The sequence below is a fragment of the Amblyraja radiata genome, chromosome 1 (genome assembly GCF_010909765.2).
Source record: "Amblyraja radiata isolate CabotCenter1 chromosome 1, sAmbRad1.1.pri, whole genome shotgun sequence".
NCBI lineage: Eukaryota > Metazoa > Chordata > Chondrichthyes > Rajiformes > Rajidae > Amblyraja > Amblyraja radiata.
Window position 1 is genome coordinate 156,779,037 of NC_045956.1, and position 16,274 is coordinate 156,795,310.

Sequence of the window (16,274 nt, forward strand, 5' to 3'; positions counted from 1 at the left end):
GGGAAAGAATGGGAATCAAAACACTCGGAGACTTGTATGAATTAGGAAAATTATTATCATTTCAACAATTACAGCCGAAATATAATTTGAAAAATAATCAATATTTAAAATATCTTCAAATCCGTGACTATCTGAAAAAACACACAAAAGACTATCATAACATGTCCCCAGACTTATTGGATGAAGCCATGAAGACAAAGGCGGAATCAGCAAATCTAATATCATACTTATACAACATTATTTTAAATATAGAAATACCTACAACCGATGGTATTAGAAGAGACTGGGAACAAGAACTAGCTATAAAAATTTCAAAAGAGAGCTGGGATAAACACTTACTATATGTGCATAAATGCTCGATCAATGTACGACATACTCTAATTCAATTTAAAACATTACATAGACTATATTATTCAAAAACTAAAATAAATAAACTTTTCCCCAATGTCTCACCCATTTGTGATAAATGTCAGTCACAAGAAGCTACCATAGCGCACTCTTTTGTTTTTTGTATAAAAATCCAAAAATACTGGAACGAAATAATTGAAATCTTCACAAAATTAATTAAAATAAAACTTGTACCAAAAGCAGAATGGATCATTTTTGGAATATCGGAAGGTAACCCCGAATTAAACGTGTTTCAAAAGAACTTACTTAATTACGGGCTAATAATGGGAAAAAAGCTTATACTCAAATTTTGGAAAAATGCTCCAATACCAACAATAAAAATGTGGATTTCAAACATGTTCGAAACACTACACTTGGAAGAGATGAGACTCCTCCTAGCAGGCAAAGCAGACCACTTCCAAAAGACGTGGTCTGCATTTATGGAACTATTGCAAGCATAAGGTGCAATAGTAATTTAAAATATAAATGGTACCAGGATCTGGTAACAGGGGGTATAAAATAAAAAATAAAATAAAAAACACGGTTGGTATATCCTTTTTTGCGAGTTTTGTGTTATAATAGAGCGATTGTTTTTCCTTTTTTTTCTTTTCTTTCTAGGGTCTATTTTCTTTCTTTACTTCCTTCTCTAACTTCTTCCCTAAGGGGCTTTCTTCTCCCAACACTTTCCTGCACCTTCACGATTCTTGCTCACTTTCCTTACTTCTTTTATTTCTACCTTTTTTTAAAGCTCGAAAAACGAAGTGGTACAACAAATGTAATAATATATATGTGATGTGTATTACTGTAATTTACTGTACTTCTAATAAAAAAATAAATAAAAAAAATAAAATAAAAAAATAAATAAATAAATAAAAATGGAGAAACCAATATGCACGTGGTATGGTCACACAAGCAGCTCTGTGAAAATTTACCAGGTAATTTTTAGTGATGTTGATTCATCAGGCAAAAGGTATAGAAGTGTGAAGACGTACACCTCCAGATTCAGGGACAGTTTCTTCCCAGCTGTTATCAGGCAACTGAACCATCCTACTGCAAGCAGAGTGCAGTGCTGAACTACTATCTATATAACCATATAACCATATAACCATATAACAATTACAGCACGGAAACAGGCCATCTGGACCCTTCTAGTCCGAACCGAACACGTATTCTCCCCTAGTTCCATATACCTGCGCTCAGACCATAACCCTCCATTCCTTTCCTGCCCATATAACTATCCAATTTATTTTTAAATGATAAAAACGAACCTGCCTCCACCACCTTCACTGGAAGCTCATTCCACATAGCCACCACTCTCTGAGTAAAGAAGTTCCCCCTCATGTTACCCCTAAACTTCTGTCCCTTAATTCTCAAGTCATGTCCCCTTGTTTGAATCTTCCCTACTCTCGGTGGGAAAAGCTTATCCACGTCAACTCTGTCTATCCCTCTCATCATTTTAAAGACCTCTATCAAGTCCCCCCTTAACCTTCTGCGCTCCAAAGAATAAAGCCCTAACATGTCCAACCTTTCTCTGTAACTTAGTTGCTGAAACCCAGGCAACATTCTAGTAAATCTCCTCTGTACTCTCTCTATTTTGTTGACATCCTTCCTATAATTAGGCGACCAAAATTGTACACCATACTCCAGAATTGGCCTCACCAATGCCTTGTACAATTTTAACATTACATCCCAACTTCTATACTCAATGCTCTGATTTATAAAGGCCAGCGCACCAAAAGCTTTCTTTACCACCCTATCTACATGAGATTCCACTTTCAGGGAACTGTGCACAGTTATTCCCAGATCCCTCTGTTCACCTGCATTCTTCAATTCCCTACCATTTACCATGTACGTCCTATTTTGATTTGTCCTGCCAAGATGTAGCACCTCACACTTATCAGCATTAAACTCCATCTGCCATCTTTCAGCCCACTCTTCCAACTGGCATAAATCTCTCTGTAGACTTTGAAAATCTACTTCATTATCCACAACCCCACCTATTTTAGTATCATCTGCATACTTACTAATCCAATTTACCACACCATCATCCAGATCATTGATGTACATGACAAACAACAGTGGACCCAACACAGATCCCTGTGGCACCCCACTAGTCACTGGCCTCCAACCTGACCAGTGGTACCTCAAAGATAGACACAAAATGCTGCAGTAACTCGGCGGGACAGGCAGTATCTCTGGATCGAAGGAATGGGTGACACTTTGGGTTGAGATCCTTCTTCAGAATGATGTCAGAGGAGTGAGCGGTACATATATAAGGAAGTGTATAGATAAGATATGGAAGTGTTAGGTTTGAAAACCAAACAAAGGGAATGGAGATCAAGGAAAATGTAGAATAGATCATCGGTAGTTGGCAGATGGTAACAAAATAGCAAACAGATAAAATTTAGTCGGAGACAGTAAGACTGGTCAGAGAACTGGGAAGGGAAGGGGATGGAGAGAGAGGAAAAGCAACGGTTACTTGATGTTAAACCTACCTGATCTCCCAGTTGCTCAACACTTTAATTCCCCCACCCATTCCCACACTGAAGAAGGGTTTCGACCCGAAACGTCACCCATTCCTTCTCTCCAGAGATGCTGCCTGACCTGCTGAGTTGCTCCAGCATTTTGTGTCTACCTGTGATTTAAACCAGCATCTGCAGTTCTTTCCCACACTAACCTTTCTGTCCTGGGCCCTCTCCATTGTCAGAGTGAGGCCCAGCACAAATTGGAGGAACAGCACCTCATGTTTTGCTTGGGTAGCTTCCACCCCAGCAGTATGAACATTGACTTCTCTAAAAAAATCTCACTGCTATCTGCCTCATCAGGGACTATCTTTGATCGGACTTTACTGGTTTTACCTTGCACTAAACATTTTTCCCTTAACATGTGTCTGTACACTGTGGACGGCTCGACAGTGTCTTTCCGCTGGCTGGTTAGCACATAACAAAAGTTTTTCTCTGTACCTCGTTACACGTGACAATAAATAATGAACTAAACTGAACTGAGGGATGCATGTTTGCAAAGGCAGAGGGTAGAACACTACTTTTAGTTTAGTTTAGAGATACAGTGCAGAAACAGGCCCTTCGGCCCACCGAGTCCGCACTGACCAGCGATCCCCCGCACACTAACACTACCCTACACACACTAGGGACAATTTACAATTATACCAAGTTAATTAACCTACAAAACTGCATGACCTTGGAGTGTGGGAAGAAACCAGAGATCCCGGAACAAACCCACACAGGACACGGGGAGAACAGCAAACTCCGTTCAGACAGCACCCGTAGTCAGGATCGAACCCGGATCTCTGGTGCTGTACGGCAGCAACTCTACTGCTATGCCACCATGCCGCCCGTACTGCTGTGCCACCGTGTTGCCCGTACCGCTGCGCCACCATGCCATACTTGTTCGACGCCAGTTCATTGTTTGAGGCCAGTTCATTGGCTATATTTAAGAGGGAGTTAGATGTGGCCCTTGTGGCTAAAGGTATCAGGGGGTATGGAGAGAAGGCAGGTACGGGATACTGAGTTGGATGATCAGCCATGATCATATTGAATGGCGGTGCAGGCTCGAAGGGCTGAATGACCTACTTCTGCACCTATTTGCTATGTTTCTATGTTCCCATATTTTCCTCTTTACTTGCCTGGAGATACTTTCACGGAGAATCTCAGTGCTATAGAAAGTTGTGAGTTGTGTAACCTGATGGATCCTTTCTCTAGAAATACCATTATTTACCCTGAGAAAACCATAGTTTCAATAAAATTATACAACAACTTATATTGTGTTGCACTTGTACTGAATGTTTTTTAAGTCAGTAAATGCAATTCCTGTCGGAGATGGGCAGCTTTATGGATGGTTGAATGCTGTAATGCAAATGCTTGTTTTATAATGCTATGTAGTAAATAGCATTGTGATATGACAGAATGGAATTATATACAATTGCAGGTGTCATAATATGTCGCCAATTAAGTTCTAATTAATATTTTCTGTGATTTTGGGTATTAGTTTCCATAACTCTTGCCACTTCTCACTTCTCTATGAAAGTATAAATCAGTAGGCTTTCCTATTAAAAGTGTTTCTTTACCTTTGTTCTTATTAACTATTTGCTTTTGGACTATATTAGAGGCCAGGTTATGCAGCAAGATAGAGGACTCGATGTACCAAATTGGAGGCATGTATGAGGTTTAACGGTGGTTCAACGGTTCATTTATTATCACATGTACCAAGGTACAGTGCAATGGAGGATATTAGACAGCACGTGTGTATGGGATCCAGCTATTTGGCATTTTAGGGGAAAACAAGTTGAGGGAAAGAGATCGTATAATCAAAACACAAAGCTTGTAAACCTAAAGAAGACAGGCCTAACTTGGGCCCATAGATGTTCCCATAGTTACCATCGTTGGTCTAGAGAGAGTAAGTCGAGTTGAAAATGTTGTTCATCCTGACCCGTACGTTTGACTGGATGTATTTTGAAACTTACCTTCTTAGTGAGACCTCTAGGCCTCACTTTATCCCATATAATCCTTCCATACCTTTCTGCAATTTATAACTATAGTTGTTTTTCTTTCTCTTTATAGGTTCTGACGAAGTGTTTGAAAAGGTAATTCTGCTTCTCTTTCAGTTGCTGCTCGATGTAGTGAGAGTTTCAGGCATTTTCCTCATGTATTATGGAAGGATGTCTCATCAAATTTAAACAGGATTAGAAGAATATATTTAGCGCAAAGACATTGCAACTGTATATAGATGACCCTCTGGAATAATATGCAAATAAGTTGGACCAAACAGTTAGACAATTCTCAGTGCCAGGTTGCTCTTGGGGTCAATGTCTTTATCAAATGAACCAGGTATAAGCACAAAAGAATGCAATAAGAAAACCAACATAGGACAGTCAATATATATATAAGGAGATTTATATAATAAGATAGCTTTCGACATAAACTAATTACCTAAAATATTTAATGCTGCCGCAGGCAAAATATTCAAGGCAGCAAAACACAAAGTGCTGGGCGAACTCAAATGGTCAGGCAGCATCTGGGGAGGGAATAAACAGGTTATGTTTCAGGTCTGGACCCTTCTTCAGACCGATTGTAACGGGGAGAGAAAGCTGAAAAAGAGAGAGGGTTAAGATGAGAAGAGGAGGAGGAGTGAAATGTAAAGTAAGAAGAGGGATATACGTAGTTGGAAGAGGACAGACGGGAAGAGAAATGAGGGACTCGAGGATGGGAGCTGTGCGAAGGAAGGAAAGGAAAGGAGGGTGACTGGGATGGGGGTGGGATTGGGACAAATGGGTGTGCTTAGAATTGGAGGGAATGAAGAGGGGGTAGGAGCAGTATTATTTAAAGCATTCACATTATTGGGTTGTTAGCTGCCCAAGCAAAATATTAAAGGGAGTCCTTTAATACAACTAAGATAATTATTTATTTGCAACTGCCACAGCGGGAGAAGATCCCTGAATACTTGTAAATCTATCGAGGAGGTTTAATTGGCCAACATTAATCACAAGAAGAATAAAATTCAACTCTGAGCAGAAGGAAGTTGTTTATTTGGCCCTAAGGAACATGACACAAGAGCATAGGAATGAGGAGCATGCGTGGGACATTCAGCCCTGAAGCCTCCACACCATTCAACAAGGTCTTGGCTGATCACATACCTCAACACCACTTCCTTTCCCTATCCTCATATCTGTTGATTTCTCTAATAACCAGAAATCGATCAGTCTCAGCTTTACAAGCAAGCCAATTACCAGGCCTCCAGAGTGTTCCAAGGTAGGTGATTCACCATCCTGTGAGTGAAGAAATCTCTTCCTATTTTAGTTCCAAGTGCCAATATAAACCTACAGGCAGTAGAAAGCAATTTTCCAGCAACACCGGTACTGATTGAAAAATCCATGCTGAAGAATCCAATATTGATGTAAATTTGTGAGTCTCTACGTTACCTGCTGCTCCCCCTATCTTTGTATCAGCTGCAAACTTGGCCACTAAGTCTTTAATCCTCTCATCCAGGGATTTGTAGGCTTGTCAGAAACAGGCCCTTCAGCCCACCTTAGTCAAGGAAGAGCTAGCCAGCAGATTCTCAATCTGCCGAGACTGCAAGTTACAGCATCAGTAGCACCTCTCCAATTAACGCAGTGCGTAATAAGATATTTCAGGGTGGAATGACCCTAATCTTGGTGGAAAACCATTCAAGTTGTATAGAGGTAAGTCATGACATGCCACCGCTGAAAGCTCAATGGTAGAACTCAAAATCATTTCCAAGAAAGTTATATCGTATAATGGTCTTAATTTTATTCAATTCAATTTGAACAATTTGTGACATAAAATAAGATCAAAAATCACTTATCATCTCGTTCACATTATCCAGCTTCAAAGGGAGAAGCTGAGAGAGATCACTATGTACATTGAAAGTGGCGCTAATGAAATGTCATGCAAAACAGATCAGATCTTGCTGTGAAGCATCCTCACATATTTCCTTCTGAGCTACAGATCAATGCTGCACTCCATGATGGAATATACTCCTGTGGTAATACTGATACTCTTGACATTACAGAGCCTGGTTCAGCTATATCTGAATGGGAAGAAGGAAGCAGAGCTGTTGAAGCAAAGCTAACATGAAGGAACAATCTATCAAGGGAGGAGGTAGAGATTGCATGATAAGGTTCATGTGCTGATGGCAACGGGCAGGTCAGAGATGAAAAAAGTGATATTATGCATAGTTTTAATTTAGTTTATATTAGTTTATTGTCTTGTGTACCGAGGTACAGTGAAATGCTTTTTTGTTGCGCTATCCAGTCAGCGGAAAGACTATACATGACTATACACGGGGAGCCGTTGGGAGAGGCCCGGGGAGCCGTTGGTGAGAGGAGGACTTACCTGGAGCTGTGAGTATAAATACAGCGCGGGGTTTGCTTCTACAGAGGCCCGGGGAGCCGTTGGTGAGAGGAGGACTTACCTGGAGCTGTGAGTATAAATACAGCGCGGGGTTTGCTTCTACAGAGGCCCGGGGAGCCGTTGGTGAGAGGAGGACTTACCTGGAGCTGTGAGTATAAATACAGCGCGGGGTTTGCTTCTACAGAGGCCCGGGGAGCCGTTGGTGAGAGGAGGACTTACCTGGAGCTGTGAGTATAAATACAGCGCGGGGTTTGCTTCTACAGAGGCCCGGGGAGCCGTTGGTGAGAGGAGGACTTACCTGGAGCTGTGAGAAACCCAAATCTGCAACGTTCCATCTCACTTCCAGAGAAGGATTCTGATTCTGGTGGAAGCCTCTGATTGGTGGAAGAGGACCAGCGGAAGCAGCTGATTGGCTTGTATTGTATTTGTATTGTAATTGTAAGGCTTTATTGTATTTGGATAAGGGGGAGAATGAGGGCCAGGGCAGTTTACTGTTCTGGATGTCAGATGTGGGAGGTCATGGAGTCTGAGTGCCCTCCAGACGTCCACATCTGCGCAAGGTGCGTCGAGATGGGGCTCCTAAGGGACCGTGTCAGGAACCTGGAACAGCAACTCGATGACCTCTGTCTGTTCAGGGAGAGCGAGGAGGTCATAGAAAGGAGTTACAGGGAGGTGGTCACTCCAAGACCACGGGAGACAGAAAACTGGGTCACAGTTAGGAAGGGCAACGGGCAGAGGCAGGGACTGGTGAGTACCCCGGTGGCTGTACACCTTGAAAATAAGTACTCATGTTTGAGTAAGGGTGGGGGAGACAGCCTACTTGGGGGCAGCGACAGCGGCCGGGCCTCTGGCACAAAGACCGGTCCGGTTGCTCAGAAGGGTAAGGAAAAGAAGGGGAGGGCAATTGTAATAGGGGACTCTATAGTCAGGGGGTCGGATAGGCGATTCTGTGGACGCAGACAGGAGTCCCGGATGGTAGTTTGCCTCCCTGGTGCCAGGGTCAGGGATGTGTCTGAACGTGTCCAAGAAATCCTGAAATGGGAGGGAGAGGAGCCTGAGGTTGTGGTGCATATAGGTACCAACGACATAGGTAAAAAAAGAGAAGAGGTCCTGAAAGAAGAATTTAGGGAGTTAGGTAGAGAGTTAAGGAGAAGGACTGGAAAGGTAACAATCTCAGGATTACTGCCTGTGCCACGCGACAGTGAGAGTAGGAATGGAGCGAGGTGGAGGATATATGCGTGGATGAGGGACTGGTGCAGTGGGTATGGATTCAAGTTTCTGGATCATTGGGACCTCTTTTGGGGAAGGTGCGACCTGTACAGAAAGGACGGGTTGCACTTGAACTCAAGGGGGACCAATATCCTGGCGGGGAGATTTGCAAAGGCTACTGGGGAGACTTTAAACTAGTATGGTTGGGAGGAGGGACTCAAATTGGGAAAGCTAGCAGTCAGTGTGTGAAGCAGGGGGCAGAGAATGGTAGCACTCTGACCCAAAATGTAGGGGAGAGAGAAGAAAAAGAAAATAATCAGAGAATAAGAGAGGGTGGGTTTCTTAAATGTGTATATTTTAATGCTAGGAGCATTGTAAGAAAAGTGGATGAACTTAGAGCCTGGATTGACACCTGGAAGTATGATGTTGTGGCGATCAGTGAAACATGGTTGCAGGAGGGCTGTGATTGGAAACTAAATATTCCAGGATTTCGTTGCTTCAGGTGTGATAGAATTGGAGGGGCAAGAGGTGGAGGTGTTGCATTGCTTATCAGGGAAGAAATTACAGCAGTGCTTTGGCAGGATAGATTAGAGGGCTCGTCTAGGGAGGCTATTTGGGTGGAACTGAGAAATGGGAAAGGGGTAGCAACACTTATAGGGGTGTATTATAGACCGCCAAAGGGGAGCGAGAATTGGAAGAGCAAATATGTAAGGAGATTGCAGATATTAGTAGTAAGCACAAGGTAGTGATTGTGGGAGATTTCAATTTTCCACACATAGACAGGGAAACACATTCTGTAAATGGGCTGGATGGGTTGGAGTTTGTAAAATGTGTGCAGGATAGTTTTTTGCAACAATACATAGAAGTACCTACTAGAGAAGGGGCGGTACTGGACCTCCTGTTAGGAAATGAGATGGGTCAGGTGGCAGAGGTATGCGTTGGGGAACAGTTCAGGTCCAGTGATCACAATACCATTAGTTTCAATATAATTATGGAGAGGGACAAAACTGGACCTAGGGTTGAGATTTTTGATTGGAGAAAGGCTAACTTTGAGGAGATGCGAAAGGATTTAAAAGGAGTAAATTGGGACAGTTTGTTTTATGGGAAAGATGTGGAAGAGAAATGGAGTACATTTAAAGGTGAAATTTTAAGAGTACAGAATCTTTATGTCCCTATTCGGTTGAAAGGAAATCGTAAAAATTGGAAAGAGCCATGGTTTTCAAGGGAAACTGGACACGGTTCGGAAAAAGAGAGAGATCTACAATAATTATAGGCAGCATGGAGTAAATGAGGTGCTTGAGGAGTATAAAGAATGTAAAAATAATCTTAAGAAAGAAATTAGAAAAGCTAAAAGAAGATATGAGGTTGCTTTGGCAAGTAAGGTAAAAGTATATCCGAAGGGTTTCTACCGCTATATTAATAGCAAAAGGATGACGAGGGATAAAATTGGTCCATTAGAGAGTCAGAGTGGCCAACCATCTGCAGAGTCAAAAGAGATGGGGGAGATATTGAACAGTTTCTTTTCTTCGGTATTCACCAAGGAGAAGGATATTGAATTATGTGAGGTAAGGGAAACAAGTAGAGTAGCTATGGAAACTATGAGGATCAAAGAAGAGGAAGTACTGACACTTTTGAGAAATATAAAAGTGGATAAGTCTCCAGGTCCAGACAGGATATTCCCTAGGACATTGAGGGAAGTTAGTGTAGAAATAGCAGGGGCTATGGCAGAAATATTTCAAATGTCATTAGAAACGGGAATAGTGCCGGAGGATTGGCGTACTGCGCATGTTGTTCCATTGTTTAAAAAGGGGTCTAAGAGTAAACCTAGCAATTATAGACCTGTTAGTTTGACGTAAGTGGTGGGCAAATTAATGGAAAGAATACTTAGAGATAATATATATAAGCATCTGGATAAACAGGGTCTGATTAGGAACAGTCAACATGGATTTGTGCCTGGAAGGTCATGTTTAACTAATCTTGAATTTTTTGAAGATGTTACTCGGGAAATTGATGAGGGTAAAGCAGTGGATGTTGTGTATATGGACTTCAGTAAGGCCGCAGGGGCGATACATACTAAGAGACTGTGAAATCGACAGAGGATGTAGGGCTGGGTGTTTATGCGTGCTATTTTTATGATATTTATTTTAGTTGTTTATCTTTTTTAAATATTTACCTTGTATGTATCGTTAGCTTTTAGAAATGTTTGAATGGTGCACTGACTGGCTGACATTTTACAATTTCGTTGTACATGGTTCATGTTACAATGACAATAAAGAAACTATTCTATTCTATTCTATTCTTTGACAAGGTTCCTCATGGAAGGTTCGTTAAGAAGGTTCAATGGTTGGGTATTAATGGTGGAGTAGCAAGATGGATTCAACAGTGGCTGAATGGGAGATGCCAGAGAGTAATGGTGGATGGTTGTTTGTCAGGTTGGAGGCCAGTGACGAGTGGGGTGCCACAGGGATCTGTGTTGGGTCCACTGTTGTTTGTCATGTACATCAATGATCTGAACGATGGTGTGGTAAATTGGATTAGTAAGTATGCAGATGATACTAAGATAGGTGGGGTTGCGGGTAATGAAGTAGAGTTTCAAAGTCTACAGAGAGATTTATGCCAGTTGGAAGAGTGGGCTGAAAGATGGCAGATGGAGTTTAATGCTGATAAGTGTGAGGTGCTACATCTTGGCAGGACAAATCAAAATAGGACGTACATGGTAAATGGTAGGGAATTGAAGAATGTAGGTGAACAGAGGGATCTGGGAATAACTGTGCACAGTTCCCTGAAAGTGGAATCTCATGTAGATAGGGTGGTAAAGAAAGCTTTTGGTGTGCTGGCCTTTATAAATCAGAGCATTGAGTATAGAAGTTGGGATGTAATGTTAAAATTGTACAAGGCATTGGTGAGGCCAATTCTGGAGTATGGTGTACAATTTTGGTCGCCTAATTATAGGAAGGATGTCAACAAAATAGAGAGAGTACAGAGGAGATTTACTAGAATGTTGCCTGGGTTTCAGCAACTAAGTTACAGAGAAAGGTTGAACAAGTTAGGGCTTTATTCTTTGGAGCGCAGAAGGTTAAGGGGGGACTTGATAGAGGTTTTGAAAATGATGAGAGGGATAGACAGAGTTGACGTGGAAAAGCTTTTCCCACTGAGAGTAGGGAAGTTTCAAACAAGGGGACATGACTTGAGAATTAAGGGACTGAAGTTTAGGGGTAACATGAGGGGGAACTTCTTTACTCAGAGAGTGGTAGCTGTGTGGAATGAGCTTCCAGTGAAGGTGGTGGAGGCAGGTTCGTTTTTATCATTTAAAAATAAATTGGATAGTTATATGGATGGGAAAGGAATGGAGGGTTATGGTCTGAGCGCAGGTATATGGGACTAGGGGAGATTATGTGTTCGGCACGGACTAGAAGGGTCGAGATGGCCTGTTTCCGTGCTGTAATTGTTATATGGTTATATGGTTATAATCAAGCCTTCCACAGTCTACAGCTACAGGAGAATGGGAATAATGTTTAGTTTAAGATAAAGTTCAGCAAAGTCTGATCAAAGATAGTCCGAGGATCTTGAATGAGGTAGATGGTAGCTCAGGACTGCTCTCTATTTGGTGATAGTATGATGAAGAAAAACTGTCCCTGAATCTGGAGGAATGCATTTTCACACTTCTATCCCTCTTGCCCCATGAGAGAGAGCAGAAGAAGGAATGACCGGGGTAATTATGATTTGTCCTTGATTATGCTGGTGGCCTTGCCAAGCCAGCATGAAGTGAAGGTGGAGTTAATCGAAGGGAGATTGGATTGTGCAATGATCTGGGCTGCATCCACGATTCTCTGCAGTTTCTTGCAGTCTTGGATGGAGCTTTTCCCAAAGCAAGCTGTGATGCATCCTGATAAAATGTTTTCTACAGTGCATCTGCAGAAGTTGGTGAGAGTTGTTGGGTACATGCCAAACTTCCTAAACCTCCTAAGGAAGTGGATGCAATGTGTGCTATCTTGCCTCGTGTGCGGACGTGGCGTTGAAGGACGAGATGCCGAAGTGAAGAAGTGGAAGCCAAATAACTGAACGGAAACGACGCCGAAAAGCCAAATAACCGAATGGACGCGACGCCGAAAGCCCAAACAACGGACATGACGTCGCCGGGGGGGCGGGACTTGTCAGCAATTGGTCCAGACCCCTGTGTCCATCACATCACTGGCTGGGGGAAACGGGAGGGTGGGGGTCATTTTTTATTTTCCTTCACCGCTTTTGGACTTTCCTGAACATAAAACATGGAGGGGCTGCAGCCCCCACCCCCCCCACCCCCCGGTTCCGAAGCCCATGTGAGTAACTGTGAATCGGCATGAGTTAGTGTCAGCGTGCAATCCTGAGAGACGGGAAGTGTCCGCGCTGCGCTGTCTCGGGTCTTTATTCCCAGTAAGTAGAATTCTTCCAACTTCCGTGGACCCCCAGCTGAGGCGGAGGGCTGCAGCACATCCACTGTTTGGGTGAGACATGCTTCATAACCCAAAATGATCCGCCCCGCAGGCATATTTTTCTCTTATTTTGAGGACCTCCGCCATCGAGAATCTCAGAACAAGTGCACCGTGAGTGCGGCAAAACCAATCATAGAGCGGAGCTGCACTCGATGATCATTGGGCAAAACCACGACCAGCCATGGTGGAAACAGACTGCCCCACCCCCAAAAAAAACCCTCCCTCCCCTCCGCTCAATGGCCAATCACAGCACGGTTCACAGTCGAGATATGGGGCAGTGTGAGATATGGGCCAAGCGCTGTGATTGGCCGCCGAGCGGAAGGGAGGGAGGGAGGGTGAGCCCGTGGGCCCTGAGAGAGAGAGAGAGTGTGTCTGTCAGTCAGACGGCCCCGAGAGGGAGGGGGAGAGAGAGGGAGAGGGGGTGGGGAGATGGGGGATATATTCCCCACTTTTAGAGTTGGGTATGGCCTGTATTATCCCCTAGTTTTTGGAGGTCGAGCAACAACAACAAATAATAATTGTGTCAACCTCCCCCCACTCAGTCGCTCCGCTCCCTCACCGGGTACCCCCGAGGCCAGTGATCAGTGATCACTCAGCCCCCCCAAAATGTTCCGCAGCCCCTAACTCATATCACTGAACCAACTCAGGGAGCTAAGATATTCTTTAAAAAACAGCCATTTTTTTCGACTGGTTTCTCGATTCACACCCAAAAGGCCAGAAACCAGCCGAAAAAAATGACTGTTTTTAAAAAATATATCTTAGGTCCCTGAGTTGGTAACGGGGCAACGGGCCATTAAGATGCACGGTAGTGTATGTAAATGTATTGTGGTAGTCAAAATATAATTGTTACAGTTGGTGTAAATATCTATGGAACTAATTTGGATTTTTATTTTGTTAAATCAACCAAAAGTTTCAATCGCACGGGGTTTTATTTTATATTCAGGAAAGTCTAAAAGCAATGAGGGAAAATTTAAAATGACCCCTACCCTCCCGTCTCCCCCGGCCAGTGATGTTATGGACACAGGGTCTGGACCAATCGCTGATAAGTCCCGCCCCCCCGGTGACGTAATTTGGGTTTTCAGCAATCCGCCCTTTCGGTTAGTTGGCTTTTCGGCCTTGCTCCCTTTAGGTTATTTGGCTTTTCAGCATCGTTTCCGTTCAGTTATTTGGCTTCCACTTCTTCGCTTTGGCATCTCGTCCTTCGATGCCACGTCCGGGTACCATCTTGGCTATCGCTTCGATATGACTAGTCCAGGGCTTTGGTCAGCAAAATTAATACTCCTTGATTTGCAATGGATTTGGTAATTTATTCAAGCATTGCACTCACAATTAGCCCCATGGATTGTATTCTAATTTGAGGGGTCTAATATTGAGGACACGGTGTCACACATATTGAATATTCCTGCAATACTGTAAAGTTCTCCTATAAAGTTACGGAATATAGCTTCCCTTAAATGCACTGCAGATTTTTCACAAATTATAAGTCTGGTGTAGTAAACAATCAGAAGTGAGAACTGAAATTGACGGGGACAAAATTATAGTTACTCAGTCATGAGGAACTTGTATTAAATTTAACTTTAAAATCAAGCATGAAAAATAGGATTTAGCATTTTCCTGCCGATATCTGTTTATGGCTGAAAAAGAGAATAGTAAACTTAGAATATATTGAAGGAACAAACTTATTCGGGGAATGAATTCAAACTTATTCAAACTTATGCAAGGTGACATGGACAGGTTGGGTGAGTGGGCAGATGCATGACAGATGCAGTTTAATTTGGATTAATGTGAGGTTATCCAATTTGGTAGCAAAAACAGGAAGGCAGATTACTATCTAAATGGTAGGTTGGGAAAAGGGGAAGTACAACAGGATCTGGTGGTCCTTGTTCATCAGTCAATGAAAGTAAGCATGCATGTACAGCAGGCAGTGAAGAAAGTGAATGGCATGTTGCCTTTTATAAGAAGTGCAGTTGAGTATAGGAGCAAAGAGGTCCTTCTGCAGTTGTATAGGGCCCTAGTGAGATCACACCTGGAGTATTGTGTGCAGTTTTGGTCCCCTAATTTGAGGAAGGACATTCTTGCTATTGAGGGAATACAGCGTAGGTTTACAAAGTTAATTCCCGGGATGGCAGGACTGTCATATGCTGAGACAATGGAGCATCTGGGCTTGTACCCTCTGGAATTTAGATGGATGAGAGGATATCTTATTGAAACATATAAGATTATTAACGGTTTGGGCATGCTAGAGGCAGGAAACATGTTCCTGATCTTGGAGTCCAGAACCAGGGGCCACAGTTTAAGAATAAGGGATAAGCCATTTAGAACGGAGACGAGGAAACACTTTTTCTCACTGAGAGTTGTGAGTCTATGGAATTCTCTGCCTCAGAAGGCGGTGGAGGCCGGTTCACTGGATACTTTCATGAGAGAGCTAGATAGGGCTCTTAAAGATAGCGGAGTCAGGGGATATGGGGAGAAGGCAGGAACGGGGTACTGATTGAGGATGAACACGTTGAATGGCGGTGCTGGCTCGAAGGGCCGAATGGCCTACTCCTGCATCTATTGTCTATTGTCTAAGTAAGGGAATATTTAAAAGCTTTAGTAAATGGGATGTGAGTGAATATGGCAGATGTGCTGTGAGGTTTAAAACGGGTTGGGTATATGGAATATAAATCAGGTTGGAAACATAGAAACATAGAAATTAGGTGCAGGAGTAGGCCATTCGGCCCTTCGAGCCTGCACCGCCATTCAATATGATCATGGCTGATCATCCAACTCAGTATCCCGTACCTGCCTTCTCTCCATACCCTCTGATCCCCTTAGCCACAAGGGCCACATCTAACTCCCTCTTAAATATAGCCAATGAACTGGCCTCGACTACCCTCTGTGGCAGAGAGTTCCAGAGATTCACCACTCTCTGTGTGAAAAAAAGTTCTTCTCATCTCGGTTTTAAAGGATTTCCCCCTTATCCTTAAGCTGTGACCCCTTGTCCTGGACTTCCCCAACATCGGGAGCAATCTTCCTGCATCTAGCCTGTCCAACCCCTTAAGAATTTTATAAGTTTCTATAAGATCCCCTCTCAATCTCCTAAATTCTAGAGAGTATAAACCAAGTCTATCCAGTCTTTCTTCATAAGACAGTCCTGACATCCCAGGAATCAGTCTGGTGAACCTTCTCTGCACTCCCTCTATGGCAATAATGTCCTTCCTCAGATTTGGAGACCAAAACTGTACGCAATACTCCAGGTGTGGTCTCACCAAGACCCTGTACAACTGCAGTAGAACCTCCCTGCTCCTATACTCAAATCCTTTTGCTATGAAAGCTA